We start from the raw sequence: 18,935 nt of genomic DNA, 5'->3' as shown, positions 1-18,935 counted from the left end.
ATTTTAGCTTAATCCTGTTTGAGTTCATCAGGAATAAAAAAAATTCCAGTGTACCACTTACATAACTGGAATAACATTTTTTTGTTTTGTGAGTACAGATTTCAAGGATATGAGGAGCTAAATAAAATAAATCTTTAAAGAGGAATTGGTTTACATGGGTTCAAAGAATTTTTCAGCAGAGCATAAAGCGGCAAACTCAAATTCTAATTTATTTTTACTTAAGATAAATGAATATGAATAAAACAGTAGGATTTTATTTAAAATATTTTTTTCTTGCATGTTTTTATTCACGTCTTAAAAGCTAAACTGATTTTATTCTCTGAAGCTTGATTGTTAATGTTGTCTTCTCATCAGTTTCCAGCCTTTTCTGCTGAGACTTGATTTTTTCTTCATTGATTATTTTTTGCCATTGTTTCCTGAAATTCATTTATTTATTCATTTCTTTGAAATCTTTGGGTTTTTCATGACCTCCTGCCGTCATCTCAGAGAACATTTCAAGCAGGGTTCCTAAATTTGTGACTCCATTCCTCCCTGGCGTAGCACAGATTATTTTCAAAATTTCACATCGAAGATGTTTAACATTATTCCTGGAAATTTGGACTTTAATTTCTGGACTTTTTCCTTCGTCCTTCCTCCTCCCTGTGCAGGAAAGTGAAGAAGAAAAATGCTCAGCTTGTTGCTTTTGTCTCTTTATTAGATTATTAAACATTTTAAAAATCAGGGTTTGGCCACATTAGAGACATAAACGTCATCAAACTGGATCAGATCTAAGCTCTCTCATCCTCTGAAGCTGTTTCCTGTGACTGACGATGATGAACTTCTTCAAAGGCCTTCATGTTTTTTTATAGATGTTGAATATTCTACGTAGCACCTGCAGACTACTGTGGGTGCTACGCTGTGGTAGTAAGGAGCAGGAGCAGTTTGAGGTGACCTGAGGAGCAGGAGCTCTGCACACACACGGCTTCAGCTGTGGTGTTACTCACACGTGTAAAAAATCAAAGAAGATCCGTTCGATCTTTTTAAAGACTCAGGGCTTAACGTGACGTCAGGATGAGCTCACCCTGTGTCTCTGTGCGATCTACACCTCCTGTGCCTTTTCTTTTTAATGTTTCCTCTCTGACTTTACTGCACAACTCTCCACTGGGAGAGTCCTACGGCCATCCTCTGTGACACCGGGTTACTGAAAATTACTTCACCAACTCAACTTTCTCTCTTTCCAAAGAATGATCCCTTGGAGTGAATCTTTTCTGCAGCTTAACACAGTGAAGGATCATATACATATTTTTTCCTTTTAATTTAATTAACTGTTAAAAAGTGAGTTGTCTGGATTTTCCTTGGCCCAGAAGCACTTAAAGGTCCCAAGAAGCCAAAGTGATGCTCTGACGGTTTCATTGATCTCTGAACATGTGGAAAAAGAGAAAAACACTTTCTAATTCAAGTGATCAACGTGGAAATGGTGTTTTTTAATGAGAACTACAGCTGTTTTCATGTGTGAGTTTGGATATCTGTGCCTAAAGATGTTTGAGTTTGTGGCTCAGTGTCAGAGGAACGAAACAAAGGTTGTTCAAACGACACCAGAATTAAGGAATATAGACTTTGCTTCGACTCATTAATCATAGGGTGTTTTTCAGTATTTAACTGAAACATCCAATATGTCTATATTTCTATTTAAAACATTGAAAAATGCATCAATTTCAACAACAACACTTTATTTCAAGCCACTACAGCTCCTAGCTAACACTGATGCAAGCTAATTCCAAACCTCCATTGGCTCTCTGTCCCAAACCGCATCAAACTCCAAATCTTCCTGCTCACCCATAAAAAACTCCACAACCAGGCCCCCTCTTCCCTCAGGGATTTGCTCCAGCCCTTACACCCCCCTCCGTTCCTCAGACCCAGACCCCTTTATCATCCCTAGGCCCAAGCAACAGACCTGGGGGGACAGAGCCTTCTCTGTCGGCGCCCCCTTCCCTTTGAAACTCACTTTCACAACACATCCACGACACCGCTGACTTTGTTAAACTAACATATTTAGTTGCTACCTTTTTAATCTTGCTTTCTTCATGCACTTTGTAACTGCTTTAGTACTGACTGTTATTTCACCGTTTTATATTTTTGTACTTATTTTTAACTTTATACTGTTAACTTGTGAAGCGTCTGAATTTTTAAAAGTGCTCACTATTATTATTATTATTTTTATTATTATTATTGTTATTATTATTAGTAGTAGTATTATAACTGAAAATTGACAGACTTCATTTATAACAATGTGCAGAAACAGCTGCAGTTGTAAGATATTGTTTTAATTGTCTTAAGGAATGTAAAGAAGCCATCAGAATTTTTTGCTGCTGTCTCGGCAGATGATTTAATAAATTAACCTTTGGTTCTTGAGTAATTTCTTACAATAAGATGTTTTGTCTGGACTTACTGGTCGGATCTGTTGTGATAGAATATCTAAATATTACATAAAGAAATAAGAGTTAGATGTAGTCCGGCCCATCACATGTGTGACTTTGGCTTTGATTAAATTAACTCAGCAATGCCATTAAAACACTGAACTGACAGTTCTTATTAATTTATCTTTCAACATTTAAACAAGTCTATATTTTAGGCTTTATATGTGGGTAAATAAATCCAGACTTGTGTAGAAATGGAGCGGGTAAAATGGGCTGTAAAATACGGTGAAAGGTTTAATTTGATTTTAGATAAGTTAACTTGGTGAGCGTTAATTTTTTTTACAGTGTAGTGAGAAAACTGAAATGGAATGTAGATGGTGCTAGAGGACGCGTCCTGACTGAAAGTCCAGGCTTTGATACTCAGTTTGCCTCATTTCTGCTTGAATATAACTCATTTAACTCAAAATAAAGCAGCATTCCCCGTCCTGAAATGACATTTTATCACACACTTTATTGAATTCACTGCTCAGGAACCCTGGCCATACAGTGAAAAAAGTTTTTTTTTTTGTTTTTTTGTACTGTTGTTTTAATGAAATTCGTCACCAAAATTTTAATTGACAGTTGTAAATTTTGGAGTCGACGGGTGAATGTGCTTGACAGTGACTGATATTAGGAATTTTAAGCAAAAAAGAGAAAGGAGATAATACATGTGGTGATTCGAAAGATTTTAAATTTTGTAGTGTAGAAAAGAAAATACAGGTTATATAAAAAATGTATTAAAAAATGTAATGTGATTAAAAAAAGCTCTGAGTGATCACTTCTCTGCCGATAGTTTCCATATCTGACCTTCAGTCAGGTCTCTGCACACTGCAGACTGAATTTAAAGTCGAACATCTCATTCCTCTGATATAAATCCAGATCTTAAAAGCTGAAACCTGAGCTCTTAAATGGCTTGTCGTAGCTTCACCTATCATTGACCTGAACTGTTTTCTGAAATAAGAGGACGATCTCAGTAAATTTGATGGATGCACTTTTTTTAAACCATCAGATTCCTTTCAGCCTACCAATGACATTCCTCTACTGCTTGTTTTCACTTGATGCTCCCAATTTGCAAGCTGTTTTTTTTCTTTCAAGGGCTGACATGAGGAGAGACCCTGAAAATAAATAAGATATGCTAATTCAAACATTTTATCAGAAACTTGAGGAGGTCAGGGTGAAAAAACTCAATCATTTAAAATTCTGCAAAGATTCTTCTTCTGCTGAAATAAATTTAGATGTGACATGTGCTTTGATGTCACCAGCCATCCTGCAAAGAAGCACAGTTTATCCTGTAAGTGTGTGTGTGTGTGTGTGTGTGTGTGTGTGTGTGTGTGTGTGTGTGTGTGTGTGTGTGTGTGTGTGTGTGTGTATGTGTGTGTGTGTGTGTGTGTGTGTGTGTGTGTATGTGCATGTGTGTGTGAGCCTTTGCGGGTGTTTCAGAAGGTCACCCCCACCCTGTGCTGGGAGTGTGGGCCTGTAGCTGACTGATTGGTTACATTAACATTCTTACACTCTCCCCTCTCTCCTCTTTCTTTCTCTCTCTCTGTCACACACACACACACACACACACACACACACACACACACACACACACACACACACACACACACACACACACACACACACACACACACACACACACACACTCTTGCTGGCTGGTTGATGACATTACAGCAGGCTCGTTGGTGCTCAGTCAGGCTGAAACTCTGGAAGTGTTTGCCTCTGTGTGAAGTTTTCTCGGTGACTCAGGAGGATCACAGGAAGTGAAGGAGAGACTGTGTGGGGCGTGTATGTGTGTGAACATACATGTTCCCGTGTACACCATGTGTGCAGCCAAGAACATTTCAGTACATCTTCAACATTTATAGCCTTTGACCTCTGTAGACACCTCCTGCTTCTGTGACCGCCTCTTTAATCTGGACATCAGACTCACTGCTGGTATTTGTGTCCTTTAAGAGCAGGTTAGAAAAGAATCCAATAAATCTTTGGCAGAATAAAAAAATATATTTGCCAAATTTAAGTTAAAATAGATTAAAAAATTAACAACAGCATGAAATTAATGGGATTTTCCTTAAAAAAAAGCCTTCTTTTAATGGTTTATAATTGACTATAATTTGACTTTATTCCCATCGGAATTAGATTTTACTGTGATTTTATGAACAAGAGGCACCAAAAAAATAAAAAAAGGATCCAATTGTATTAATTTTTTATATGTACTGTCTGGTGTGTGGAGTACATGATCCGAGGAGCTAATCTCTGCACCAGTTAGTGGACAATTGAGCCCATTTTAATTTACAGTTGAAAATCATCAGGTTAATTTTTCCTTTTTTTCTCTACAAAGATTTTTCAGCATGGTTGAGTGATACGTTCAAACTCCATCACCAATTTATGCCCTATGAAGATAAAAATTTGCAAATCAGGGCTTTTCTTGGCTATAAACATATTTTGAAATGGATAAGAATCAATATTTTTGGACTCATCTCTATATATTTGCTTTGTCCCTTTTGATGAGAAAATAAATAAAAAAAGCAAACAACAACAAAGCAGAACAAAAAATCCAAAAAACAACAACTACAACATGCAAGTGGTAATACTGATTGTAACATTTTTGGAGCGCCCTCTGCTGGATTTAGCGTCTAACCTCTCCACAGAACTTGTTTTTTTAGCTCAGATCTTGGACTCTAACAGTCTGGTCACATGTGTAGCTCTGCTGGCAGAGGCTCAGTCCACTTTCAGGGTTTAACTTCCACCTTCGTTCGTCTCCTGCGTTTCCTCCCTTCTTGTTCTGCCACACCATGAAGATGCAAATAAAAGTCAAACCTAAAGATAGAATACATGTGAATTCCTACAGTTCCACCATGGACAATCAGACTCAGCTTCAGCACAGCAGGTGGAGGGAGACGGTGCGTGTGCTGGCTGAGCCACCTTAAACGTGATGATGCTGAGGCTCCACCCACCTGATGAGGAAGTTACTCATTACATTGTTGGTTTGAATGTGTGAAACCTCTCTCTGTAACACTTCAACTCCATTTTGAATGTGGAGTTACTGTGATAAACCCTGGAACCTCAGGCTCAAAGAATAGAATAGAATAGAATAGAATATAAAATATTTTATTTATCTCTGAGGGGAAAACTCAGGAGGAGTCTCAGCAGCAATCAAGAAAACAAAAATAAGAAAGTGTATAGAAAGTGCAAAAAGGTCCATAAGAAAATAGATGCTGACAGCTTGTCCATCATTGTCCAGTTCAGCCAGCCTCCACCTCCACAGGGTCCAGGACTCAGCTTCTTCAGCAGTCTGTTCAGTCTCTGTCTCCTGGATCCTGTCTGCTCACAGCAGGTGAAGCTCTTCATATGTGGCGTTGGTGTCTGATGTTTGCTCCGTTACCCATGTCTGTTAATAGCATGATGCTACTCTGCCCTCTGGTATTCCCTCTGTTGCTGGGTTAGCACAGCTAGCTCGTCCATCTTGTTGGAGATAGATTTTATGTTCCCATTAATGATGAATGGAAGACAGGTTGATGTCATCACTTCTTAGCTCACACATGAGAACCAGCACGTCATCCTCACCTCCTTCTCCTCACTGTGTTGGAAACATCAGGCCTTGCACCAGTTAGCATTGACATGATACAGGCTGCTAACAGCTGATTTCACAAGTAAACAATGCAGCCATGGTTACATGTAGGATCTCCAGAAAAACACAGGGGCAAAAATAGTAAAAATATCACTGAAGACAAAACCAGTTTGGTGTCCATGACCAAATGAACCATACAAAGTAGTGACCCACTTTTGTTTTTTTGTCTGTTTTCTTTTTGTTTTTACATTTTTTTAGTGTTTCTTTGTAAGGACCAAACATGTTAAATGTCTTTTTGTAATCTCTAGGATGTTAGATTTTTAGAGATTAAGTATCCAGACCAGTTAAGACTCACAATTTTGCCTGCTTTTTAACCCTTTTTTCCATCATCCTACTGAATGTATTTGGATTACCCCAGAATGGTCCTGAAATCTGTGGCAGCTTTTAAAGGAGGTGACTAATTCCTGCAAGGGGCCCCAACAGCACAGGAGAAGGCTACAGCAGCTTAACTTTGCTGCTAAAATGTGCGGCCCAGCTCATGTCCTTAGTCTGAAAATCCCTCCTGACTGAACTTTTGATTGAATAGACCTGTGCTACCTGTTATCTCATCAGGTGATCTGCATGTGGACAGTTCGCATCACTGATGAAGTGTTTTGCAGAGATAATGCCGAATGACACCTGCAGCATGAGCTGCCCATTGCTTTTTTAAAGGAAATAAGAGAAGGTTCACATTTAACAAGAGGAGATGCTCTGAAAGCAGAGCATGCACAGGGAGACCTGCTTTCTCTCTGATCAGCTGCTGAGCTTGTGTCAGGCGCTGCAGGTTGTCAGAGGGATGAGAGGCCATCTCAGTCATTTAGCACCATTGTTCAGCATTTCATCGAACACATTTTTAAAAAAGATCACAATGAGCTCACTGAGACTCAACGCTTTTAAACAATATCTCATCCTGTGATCTGTCAAACTCCATCCAAACCCTCACACTGGTTTGTTTCTGTCAGTTTCAAAAATGTTCTTTGCTTTAACATTTATGAGAATTTACACTTTTTTCAGAGGAGTCAGGTTGAAATAGTTCTATGTTTAACAAAAATGATTGACTGCTCCTTATTTCTGTGACATGTTTCTGTGGCCACATTAAGTTCCTGTTCCTGTGGGAGTGAGAGAAGTTTGTCACTGCACTTGCTGTTGTTTCTGATCCCTGATGAAGAAGCTTCACTCAGCTGTAGGCGTGACTTCAAACATACTTCACTTTGTAGTTGAGTAGAAATGAGGAGAAGAGGTCGATGTCTCCCTCCGTCACTGAGAGGATCTGACAAACTTCACCTCATCATGCAGGGATTACAGAGACAAGAGGCGTCAGATGTAGCTTCTTCTGTGAGTCCTGAGCTGAGCTGAGACTCTCCCCTCTTAACTGGTTTAGACTGTCCCTCTCATTCCTTTGATTTCTGTGTCCAGTTCTTTCTGCCTAACAAAGTGCAGCCGTCCACCCACTTCCTGGAAAAAAAAAGAATGAACAGAGAATGATTTAAACGACAAAGTGTCTCGACGCAGCAGTGGGTCAGCAGGAGAAAAAGTGCACACTGATGCACTAAATAAAGAGGAACTGGCTTTGGTTTAGACTATCAGCACCCCTGTGGAGGTAAATACAGAGTCCCCTCTCCCTTAATTAACCATCATCTTAATGCACCACCCGTCCGGCATTCTAAGTGACCCCAATCAAACGCACCTGCAATGCTTCCTGACCAGCAGGTGGGGTCTGGCAGTGACTTGTTGACTCAGTGTCCTTGTCACAGTCCTGACTTCAGCACTCTGACAGTTTCAAACAGTTTGAAAAGTTGGTTGAGAGCAGAGGAACGCTCACAGGCGGTTTCTCTCTGCACAGAGATGAACAGGCAGATGTGACACAGTGAAAAGAGCGATGATTACATGCTAATCTCAAACTCTGAACTCCGTCTGTAGCATCCCGTTGAGGCTGCCCGTCAGTGTTTCACTGTCTCCTTATTTTGAACGTGGTGTTGCCTCAGCTGTGTGAAAGCCAAGTTGTAAACTGTGTCGAATAAAATTCCCACTGAGGTTTTGGCACAAGTCATTAGAGAATGGCATGAGTCGCTGAGCAAGTGCCACAAGTTGCTGAGGCATCAATAGCCATATTTACATGGAGCCAAATATTGCGAATAAAATCGGGTTAGAAGCCCAAACGGAATGAAAATGCTCCATATAAACACCTCTTTCGGAATAAACAGGCCGAATCCAAATGGAATTTCATTCCAATGCACAGGGGTAGAATTTTCTTTTTCCCATTCCGATTAAAAGCAAAATCCTGTCATGTAAACTGAAAGAATCGTGAATCGGAAAGTTGTCAGGCTGGGTTCTGTCTGGGCATGCTCTGTCCTGACGTAAACAAGCAGTGACGTATGACGTTTACTCACATGGAAACATGGCGGCTTCCAAACAGAGCACACAGCACTGGTCTGCGTTGGAAAGATTGTTTTTTAATACAAACTCTCAAAGAACTAGACATAGGGATGGGTACCTTTCACATTTGAAATGATACGGTGCCGATGCCTGGTACCTGGCAATCAGTACCGGTACTCACCAGTACCAAGTTTCGGTACTTTTTTGTGTTTATGTGGTAAAAAATATCATTTTTTTTTAATAATAAAATATAAAAAAAAGCTTCAATTGGACAAATTTATTTTTCAATATATAACCTTGCAATGCGGCATTTATTTCTAGCATGGAAAATCTTCTACTCTTCCAATCCCTTACAGTCACAAGGATGCATTTAGGTACCTTTTGATTTTATGTGAATTGATACTTGGTACTTTTGACAGGATTCGGTCGGTACCTATAAAAGTACCTAATTCAGTACCCATCCCTAACTAGACATTGTCGCACGCTTAGATGGTAGGAAAACATGAAATACTGAACTATTTAAAAAAGTCCACGAAAAATATTGCACATGTAAACACCAGATCAGGATAGATCACTTAACACGTAAACAGTTCGCCTGAGAGCTTCAATCGGAATGATTATAATCTGAATGAGAAAAAAGTCTGCATGTAAACGTGGCTAATGACATACCATGTGCTGCTTTTGGATCTTGCCCCTCCTGGAGTAATATCAGTATCTGTATCAGTTTCAATATCTGTATCTGTATCAGTATCTGTGTCAGTAACAGTGTCATTATTGGCCCAGGAAAATTCGGTGATGAAATATTTTACTACTCTCTGAACAGAACACATTATGACCCCTTCTTCTTCCTGGAGCTAACCACCTGTTTCTACACTAAAAGCACCAAGTTTGTCTCTGTTGAGTCATAGGTTTGCTCTGCTGATATGTATTTATTAAAACCAAAAGGTCAAAAAGCTCTATGTTGAACTAAAGCTGCAAATTTCAACTACTTCAGTCACAGCCTCTGTTAATTCAATATAAACTTCCTATTCTTCAGTTTTTCTCCCTTTTTGTTCACGCTGTGTTGAGTTACCCTGGATAACACTGCTTTAAAGTACTTGAAAAAATGAACTTATTTTGAAGCCTTTTGTTACGACACTAAAAACGTCAAAAGGATAGAAATCTTTTCAATGTGCAGCTTCCATGGAAATCATCACACTGGGTGCTTAAGGGGTATTTTAAAACCATCACAATGTGTGTTCACAGGATGGAGGAACACCTGTTTCACCTCCTGCTCCTGTGTTTTCCTCCTGATTACACTCATGGTCTTCACATGTCTTGTTTCACACCTGTGGTAATTCACCTGGTGTCTCTTCAGTCTCTGTGTTTCTTCAGGTCTCTGTCAGGTCCTCTTGTGTCACATTTTGTGCTGTTACTTTTTTGTAGTTGACTAAATTACTTTCTTGACTCTGCAGTTGGGTCCATTCTCTCATGTTTGTTGCGTGAAACCTGACAACAGCCTCTGTGTGAGTTTGTTTCTTGTTGCTCCCCTCTGTAAGTTTTTGTGCCAACATCTCCTGATTTGTAGTTTGTCGACTGACAGCGCAAAGATAGATGCAGAAATGGGAAAATGTGGGTGCTGGCACACACATGTAAAGAGTCTGCACTGAGTGTCGTAACGTATTCAGACTGGAGATGAGTTGAAGACACTGATTTATCCTTTACAGTGGGTGCTAAACTCTTGCATGTTTGGAGCCAGGGCTAGACTTATACTGATCCCTTAATTTAGAAACATTTTAACTTGTGTGTGAAATGTCAGAACTCCTCCTGGTGTGTCCAATCAACAGTAGAGCAAGTTCTTGTGTGGTTTGAAGCGGACACTCATAGCTGCGGAAACTCAACGACTCTTGTGTTAGTGTGTATGTTTCCTCTCATAGTTCCTCTTGTTCTCTGTCATTCAGTGGACACAGCCCTGCAAACGGCTCATCTTACAGTCCTTTAACATGCATTCTGATTTTTTTATAGTTTGACCCATGTCCTATCCGTTAACACACAGGGCATGGGCGTTTTCACCTACTCCCAGCAGGGGGAGCTCTGGTGTTCATGTGTTACTTTGTGAGCGCTATCATGTTGTTCAGGTTTTTAATGGTGCTATCTGAATTCAAACACACACAGAAGCTACAACATATGAGGGTAGTCTAAATTAGGTTCTGCATACTGCCTGCTGTTTTTGACGGTAGTTCTGTCAAGTTGAAGTCAGGTTGTAGTATGCTACACTTTTAATTTCAGAAAGTGGAAGTTCAGCTGATGGATTTTTTTCTTCTTCTTTATAATAGACATACAAAGTTATCAAACACTGGTGTCTGTTGAAGTGTTCTGGACCTATTTTGCTTTGATGTTTCTGTCTTACATTCTTCTCTGCCTGTTTTACCTGACCCTTTTGGGGTGTTTTTTTATTTGTTTGTTTGTTTGTTTGTTTTTTAAGGAAGTTAATAGCCGGCTTCCTCCTACAGTCTAAAAACATGCTCATCAGGTTAATTAAGCACTCTAAATTTTCCCTGGGTGTGAGTGTGTGCGCAAATGGTTGTCTGTCTGTCTGTGTCAGCTCTGTGATTGACTGGCGACCAGTCCAGGGTGTACCCCGACTCCCGCCCAATGACAGCTGGAATAGGCTCCAGCCACCCGCGACCCTGCACAGGATAAGCAGTTCAGATGAATGAATAAATGAAGTTGATAGCAAAACCTTCAACCTATGTGGATACTACAGAAGGATAACTGGGATTTCTTTAGTGTATTGAACTTCTGATTGAACGAGGAACCCAGCCCATTCTTAATTCTCTGGAACAGACTTCTTTGGTCGTAGAGCTTATTTTTCCTTTGGATCATGTGAATATGGGTGAATGTTTCAATAGCCTCCTCTTAGCCAAAGAGGCCCTACTGACCAAATGCTTTGTGCAGGGAAGAGACGCCCAGAAAGCTGAAACCTTCTTGCCCTGATGCACAGAAAATAGGTGATCAAACACTGAAATGCAGTCAGGCAGTGTCTCACTGCTGCATCACATCAGATTGACCTTTAGCTTCAGCTCAGTATCTCAGTCAAGCTGAAACATAATGAAACATAATTTGCTGCTGTTGTTTTAGCCAGGAGATGTGTTGCCTCATTTTTATCCCTTGTGTCCTAAATATGTAAATCAAAATGAACAGCCACTCTTTGACACCTCACAGTTTTTGTGTGTATGTTTTATGGCGCAGATTCCCCCATTGAGCGAGTTTACAGCCTGTGTTGATCCATTAAACATGACGAATCATCTGTTTCCACCAGATGAGTTAACATGGAGGAAATGTCTACCTGAAAATAAGTTTTCAGCGTTAAAAAAAGACCAGAGATGAGACCGTGTTTCTTACATTTGTGAATATCAGATCCTGGTATTAAAGTTAGAGAGTTCCCCTGAAGGTGACGCCTCGTGTCTGACAGCGTTCAGGAAAGTTCTGTAGCAGCTGACATCCAAACAAACCTGCTGCTTCATTTCAGGCTGATAAACACAGTTTGAAGCAGCTCTGCAAACAGATTCAACGTCTGCGACACGACCGGTTGTAGACAAATGTTTTAACATTTCTTGTTGATGTGTGAGAAGTTTTGAAGACGTTTCTGCTGCGCCTGTTCAGTTGAGTTTGATCAGATATGAAGTTGTTTGGATGCAAACATCATCTTGTGTTTCTCTGTAGCAAGAATCAATCCTCCTTCAGCCTGACTAACTTCCTGAGGCCACTTTTTTTTATGACATCTTCCAGCAGTTTAAGAAAACAATGAGATGAGTTACTTCTGGAGAGAGGAGGGAAGCAACATTTCTGAATCTGCAAATGTTTAACCCTCTAACACCTGAGCCCCAACATGTCTGCCTGGACTTCTTTGGACTTTCTCTTCTTGCAAGAAAGTCTGCAAAAAAAGGGGATTCTGTATGACCTCCAGAGGGTGGCATGAGAAACCTAGACCCTGCTATTGGGCTATTGGTTACTTGAGGTCTTTTCACTTTTTTAAAAGTATTTCACGACAACTGGGATTCATTGTGTTAGTGTAAAAAGCCAGAAATGGGTCTGTTACTGAAAAGTGATGAGGTACTGATCCTTAAAATGTCCGCCTGGACTTTTTTTTTGTTTGTTTGTTTGCTTATTTTGCCACAAACATGTCAGAAAATGTCCTGTGAGTAAACGCCTTGGCCCATTTTTTTCTGGAATACATTAGAGTTTTGATATCTGGGAGGTTTTTCCAATTTTCTGCATGTTATATGACAGCAAGCAATTTTATTTTAGTGGAGGAAGAAACACAGCAATCAAAAAGAAATACATTTTACAGGAAAAATCAAATATTTGAACAATATTATACATATGTACGAAGGCGTATTAGGGTCACTAAAGAAATAAAAAACATAAATACATTTTTGGGAAAAAAACTCAAAATTTTCAAGTTTCTAAAGTTGCAAATTTACGACTTTAGAAAGTCAAAAATTTGCAAGTTCATTAAGTGGAAAATTTACAACTTAATAAACTTGTAAATTTGCGAGTTAATAAAGTCACAAATTTAGGACCTTGTAAAGTCGTAAATTTACTGGTTTATGACAAGTCCCGGGTGTTAGTTGATGCACAGGCACAGGGGATGCCACGCTTGAGAGATGCAGACAAGCTGAAAAAAGCTAAGTTGGAAAAAATGTAAAAGTGAAGGTTGTTTTGTGACAGATAAGGGAGATGTCAGATGTTTTCATGTGTCTATTTGTTCATCTGTGATCTACTGAGAAGTCAGAGTGGACTGTAAACTGTAATCGATTGCTCTGGTCTCTGCTGCAGAAGTGCGAGATCAGCTGTTTACTTTTTTTCATTCCTTTAATAAAATGCTCCTGAAGAGGAAACTTCAACAACTCGCTCTTTCGTTCGTGTGCTGTTGAACCACACACCCATCTGTATAGCTCAGAGAACCATCTATATGTTTGCAATATGTACTTGTTGCAATGACTAATAAAGTTCTATTCTATATTCCTGTATCTGCTCGCTGCGTTAAACTTCTTGTAGGATAAAAGCAAACACCTCCTCAAGTCCAGTGTGCTGCTTTCTTCTGAACAGCCCCATGGCTCAACAACGTCTTTTCAGAGCCTGTAATAATACAATGATCTGGGCTACAACCAGTATCTCCTTATTGCTGAGATCAACTCCAAAGTACAATCTTATGAGGCTTACAATTTGGGCCAAATTTGTGACTTTATTAACTCGCAAATTTACTAGTTTATTAAGTTGTAAATTTTCCACTTAATGAACTTGCAAATTTTTTAGTTTGTAAAGTTGTAAATTTGCGACTTTAGAAACTCGGAAATTTTGAGTTTTTTTTCTTGAAAACTGATTTTTTTTTTTTATTTCTTTAGTGGCCCTAATACGCCACCGTACATATGTACCAGAGTGAGTCTGTTTCTCATATTTTGTTGTAAAAAAATGAATAAACAAATAGGTCTCTTACAGCATCACCAAAACCTCCAGCATCCCCACTGCCTCTCCCTCTCCAAGCACACAAATCCACCTGAGGACGGCTGCTCTTCTTCACGATAAGAACTGAAAGTAGAGGAGATATTCAGCCACTCACACACACTTTACAAACACAACATGGTACCCTATTTTCAGAAAGTTAACTACATTGTATTACATTTAAATTATAGTTGAATTGCACACATATTGTACAAATGAGACTTGAAACACTGTTTTTAAAAAAGTCACCACACAGTACAAGCCTCAGTCTTATGTAATTACAAACGCAAAGTAAAAAGTAGTGCAGAGAGCTTTGTTCATCCTGAAGTCACTCCTTCAGTCTCTGAATCACACAGAAACCTCAGTGGAGGTTTTACAACCAGGACGGGCCTTTTTTGTCATTTTGAGGAGAACTCGGCTCCATTTTCTCTGTGCTTTCTTTTTGTCCATCTGCTTCACGCCCTGTTGTATTCATGGATTCCTTAAATGCCTGAGTGACGTTACTTTAATACTCAAAGAGCAAAGTCTCACCTTTAACAAAACATTGGAATCTTTTCTGAATAAGAATAAAGGTCACCCAAAGTGCGCTTGGGCAAATGTGTTGGCACGGACATATCCAGAGTTTAAGTGTTAAATTATTTGGTCTAAATGCAAGACAAACACAGCAGCAGAGATGGCGTGTGCATTTTGTTTCACTTTCAACAGATTTAAGCTAAAGTGAAAAAATAACTTTGATCTTTCTAAAATAACATGTTTCTCTTTCTTTTGATTTTAGAGCTGTGTGCCTGCACCATCCTGAGCAACACGGATGCTTTGACTCCCCTCTGCATCACACCTGCCAACACTGGTAACGATGCATGACTGCACACACACACACACACACACACACACACACACACACACACACACACACACACACACACACACACACACACACACACACACACACACACACACACACACACACACACACACATATGCATGTGCTATTTATGCTGTAAGGACTGGATGAGAGAGTCAGCTGCCAAATAGGCCAGTGTGCTTGTATATGTGAATGTGTGTGTGTATGTGTGCGTGTGCCTGTGTGTGTGACAGTGTGTGTGTGTGATTTGCTCCTAGCCCACTCAGTCCAGAGGACAACTGGCTGAGTGTGGCTCTCTGGACCGTGTTGGCTCTTGTTTGTTGCACAGGGAGTTGGTGGAACTCCCAGGAAGTCTGGTATTAAAGCCATAAACACCCAACACACAGAGCCGGAGCACATTATTCAATTTTCATTTCATTCATGCTTCACTCCGTCAGTTGACTCAAAGCTGCAGCTTATCACCGGCGTCCTGCACACACAGAGCAGGGAGAGGGTGGGAGAAAGAGGCTGTCTGAAAATTTTGATAAACTTTATTTTGTTTGTTTTGGTTTGAGTTGCTTTAATTTGTGTGTTTTGCAGAATAAAATTAGCAGTTTTGATTGTATTGCCTTTGCATAAATATATAGTGCTTAACAAATTTGTTAGGCATTTCCCACCACTGTCCTGGAAAAAATATATATTTCTGATTATCAACATGTGTTTTATGTGTTATGTGCTGGTTAATCCAGCAATTTATGCAAGCTCTTTAATTAAATTATATATTTAATGCTAGAATATAATGACTAATGTTCTCCATAAATTCTCAAATGTACTTTTTTACTTAAAATCAAAAAAAATAGAAAAAAGTCAAACACTGTCTTTTTATACTGAAGCGTATTGCATTCACTTGAAGAAAAAAAAAACAACTCAGGTTTTTCAGAGTAATTTGTTCTTCAATTTTTTTTTTGTGGTAATTAATTTTGTTTTACTGATTAATATTTTTTTATTGGTTTGTTTTTTGTTATGATTATTTCTGTTTTTATGAGTAATTTTTTCTGTTTTCAGATTACTTTTTTCCTGTTTTTTCGGAGTAATTTTCTCCTGAAGTATCGAGGTACTTAGAAATCCTGCGAGAACCTCAACCTGCTGTTGTTTGTGGTATATTTTTTTCCTCCTGTTTTTAGGAGTAATTTTCTTTCCTGAAGTATCAAACTACTTCAAAATCCTGCGAGAACCTTCAACCTGCAGACGACTTCCGTGGATGTATGGTGGCTCCTGTGTCCTGCACGGACCAGAGATCCTGTTCGGCACATATATGCCTTATCCTTAACTTTCTACCGGTCCGTAGTGGATCAGTAAAGGTAAGGTATTAGTCACACACAGGGTATGATACTCTTGTTATGCTTTCGACTTTATTCTTATATTTTATATAAGCCTATTGTTCAATGTGATACTGAAGGAATAGACGAAGATGTAAAGATGGTAGGTTGGAGGTTCTCACGGGATTTCGAAGTATCTCAATACTTCAGGAAAAAAATTACTCTTAAAAACAGGAAAAAGAGTAATCTGAAAACAGAAAAAAATTACTCCAAAAAACAGAAATAATTATAACAAAAAAAAAACAAACTAATAAAAAATATTAATCAGAAAAACAAAATTATTTACCACAAAAAACAAACCAAAGAATAAATTACTCTGAAAAACCTGAGTTGTTTTTTTTTTCATCAAGTGAATGCAATACGCTTCAGTATTTTTAGGCAAAAAGTTTCAGTTAATTACTTTTGTTCCTGAACAGAAAAATGTGTTTCATTGGTTGTTTGTTCTTCTTTAACAACTTCTGACTTCTAAGAAAATTCTAGTTTTCTGGGAATAAAAACATAAAAGCAGTTTGAAACTCCTCACTCCTGTTCAGAATGGTGAAGGGAAGGAAAATCTCTGAAAAACAGAGTTAAACCTGTGTCGGAGTTATCCTCTGTAGGCCTGTTCAGAAGAAGCAAGAGCATGCACTTAACTTAAATATATCTGAAGGAGGGGAAAATACTCCTGTAAGTGTTCTGTAAAAATGTTTTATTTAGTGTTCTTTTAAAAATTGACAACATGGGTGCAACCCACAGAGTTCATTTGATAGATAATTGCAGTTATATTGTCATATTAGATGCTAAAAGTTGTCACAGTATCACAGTTTTGAATATTAGTCAAACATCCCACCAGTAGAGATCAAATGCTATAGAAGCTTGTTTTAACACCATGGCAGTAAAAACATATCTAGTTGATTCATTTAGTTTTGATCTGAAGCCTGCATGCTGTGCTGAAAGCATGTGACACACTGCGGATAGTAATGAAAGGCAAACACACCAACATTGGATATTTCTTCTGAGCTGTCACCAGGTGTATGGAGGTGCTTCTACCTGTATTTACTCAGTTTATGTTTTATGGATGTATTGTTGGGCACAGTTTTTGCTCAGTGTCTTGTTTTGCCGTGGCTCACAGTCTGCAGGTCAGATCTGATGAACTTGCTTCAACTCTAAAGTCCAGTTCATTTGGCCAGTATGACCATAAGTGTTCTGTGCCTGAGCCCGGTATGCTTTCTTGGCTTTGGTACACTTCGGAGTGACTGTGATTTCCTGCATAAGCACAAGCTTATGTCAGCAATAAGGACACAAAATGTCATCTATGTGATTAATTGCTTCGATCGCTCTTCATGATAATCATTTTAAACAATAGTGTGAACGGGTTCATGATGGCACGATGCAGAGATCAAGATATTGTGATATTGTGATGTATATACAAGAGACAACCATGTTTGAGTCTGGTTCATATTGTAGTAGTTTAACCGTGGCTGTGGGGAATGGTGCTTCCAGGGGCCAATTGTGCAATTGTGCTCCTTCTTGGCCCACAAAACGAAGGGCAAAGAGGAAGGGGTAGAGAAAGGGGGAGGTAAGAGAGCAACAATTGTAATTGGCCCTAAGTCCCACATCCATCATCTTCAGTTAGTCCAGAATGCTGCTGGTAGGCTCCTACGTCCAGCCAGAAGACTCAAATCATGCCAATTTCTATCTTAGTTGAACTTGATTTTATTCTGTCATAAAAAAAATATATTTTCAATGCAAAAAAAAGAAATCTCAAACAAGAAAGAAAGGGGGCAGAGGGAAGAAAAATCTTATTGTATCTGCCCCTTCTCTCACAACATATTAATTTAATAAAAGCAAAATACAAAATTAAAAGAGTTGAAGGCCAACATACCTTTTTACATGACATTATTTCTTATTTTCAAAAAAAAAAAAAAAGAGAGAATTTTAGACACTAATTCCCATTTTGCCACAGAACAAACAGCTAGATTTAGATCAACACATTTCCCTGTATTTGCTCAACATAACAGTTTTGATGCTTTGTTTAAAGATACTTGTCGATCTAGCTCTTTGCTGTCTGCTCGGATTGTCTATGAACTGATTCCTTTTAACTGTAATGTAACACTCCTTTAAATTAGTTCTGAATCTTGGTTTTTTAAATATTTCAAATACTTTTAAATTATAAAAACTTTTTTTATATTTTTTTCAGAACAGTTGTGGATGTTGATTGGTAGACGTTTCTGATGAGTTTTATACATGATTTACTAAGTGGTTTCAACAATTGCAATTTAGGAACTAATGGGTTTGAAGGATCTCTGTATTTGTTTCTACTCTGGCTTCCAGTCAATTTTTAGATTCTATTTAGCGTTCTTGTCTTTGTGCAAAGAGCTCTTCATAGTCAGGCTCTTGAATAAATCGCTGACCTGCGCCACCCTACCTCAGCAGTAGGTCACTCTGGTCTTCTGACCAGGGCTTGCTGGTTGTCCCTGGAGCCCGTCTCAGGGCTAAAGGTGACCTTGCTTTGAAAGTGGTGGCTTCAACATTGTGGAATGATCTTACTGTAAATATGTGTCTGTCTCTATTGTCTTTTTTAAAAGCTCTAAAAGACGTGGAGTTTTTGGAGCAGGCCTTCCCTGAACTGACTGTTTAATTATTCTACTGTTTGTTTCTTTTACTATCTGATGATTTCATTTTTAATGTTTTATGCCGTCATGATCTTATTTTTATATTTTTCCTGTGAGGCACTTTGTGATTCTGTCATGTGAAAGGTGCTCTACTAAATAAAATGTTCTTACTTACTTGTGGCAGACAGCAGCAGAGCACAGAAACACATGGCA

At 38.9% G+C, this 18,935-nt stretch overlaps 1 protein-coding gene across 8 annotated transcripts in view; it reads left to right on the top strand.

Moving 5' to 3' along the window:
• tenm3 (teneurin transmembrane protein 3) overlaps positions 1-18,935 on the top strand; it is a 498,200-nt gene that overhangs the window by 5,518 nt on the left and 473,747 nt on the right. For all 8 annotated transcript variants that reach the window (XM_074697994.1, XM_074698004.1, XM_074697986.1 and 5 more), the window contains exon 2: positions 14,684-14,755. The gene's annotated coding sequence lies outside the window, so the exon portion shown is untranslated. The remainder of the gene's footprint in view (positions 1-14,683; positions 14,756-18,935) is intronic.

Source organism: Halichoeres trimaculatus, unplaced genomic scaffold (assembly GCF_033239565.1).
Source record: "Halichoeres trimaculatus isolate MK-OKI-2021-1 unplaced genomic scaffold, fHalTri1.1 fHalTri1_scaffold_2, whole genome shotgun sequence".
NCBI classification, from domain to species: Eukaryota; Metazoa; Chordata; class Actinopteri; order Labriformes; family Labridae; genus Halichoeres; species Halichoeres trimaculatus.
Note: the sequence above shows the minus strand (reverse complement) of the source record. Positions and strands in the feature narration are given on the sequence as shown.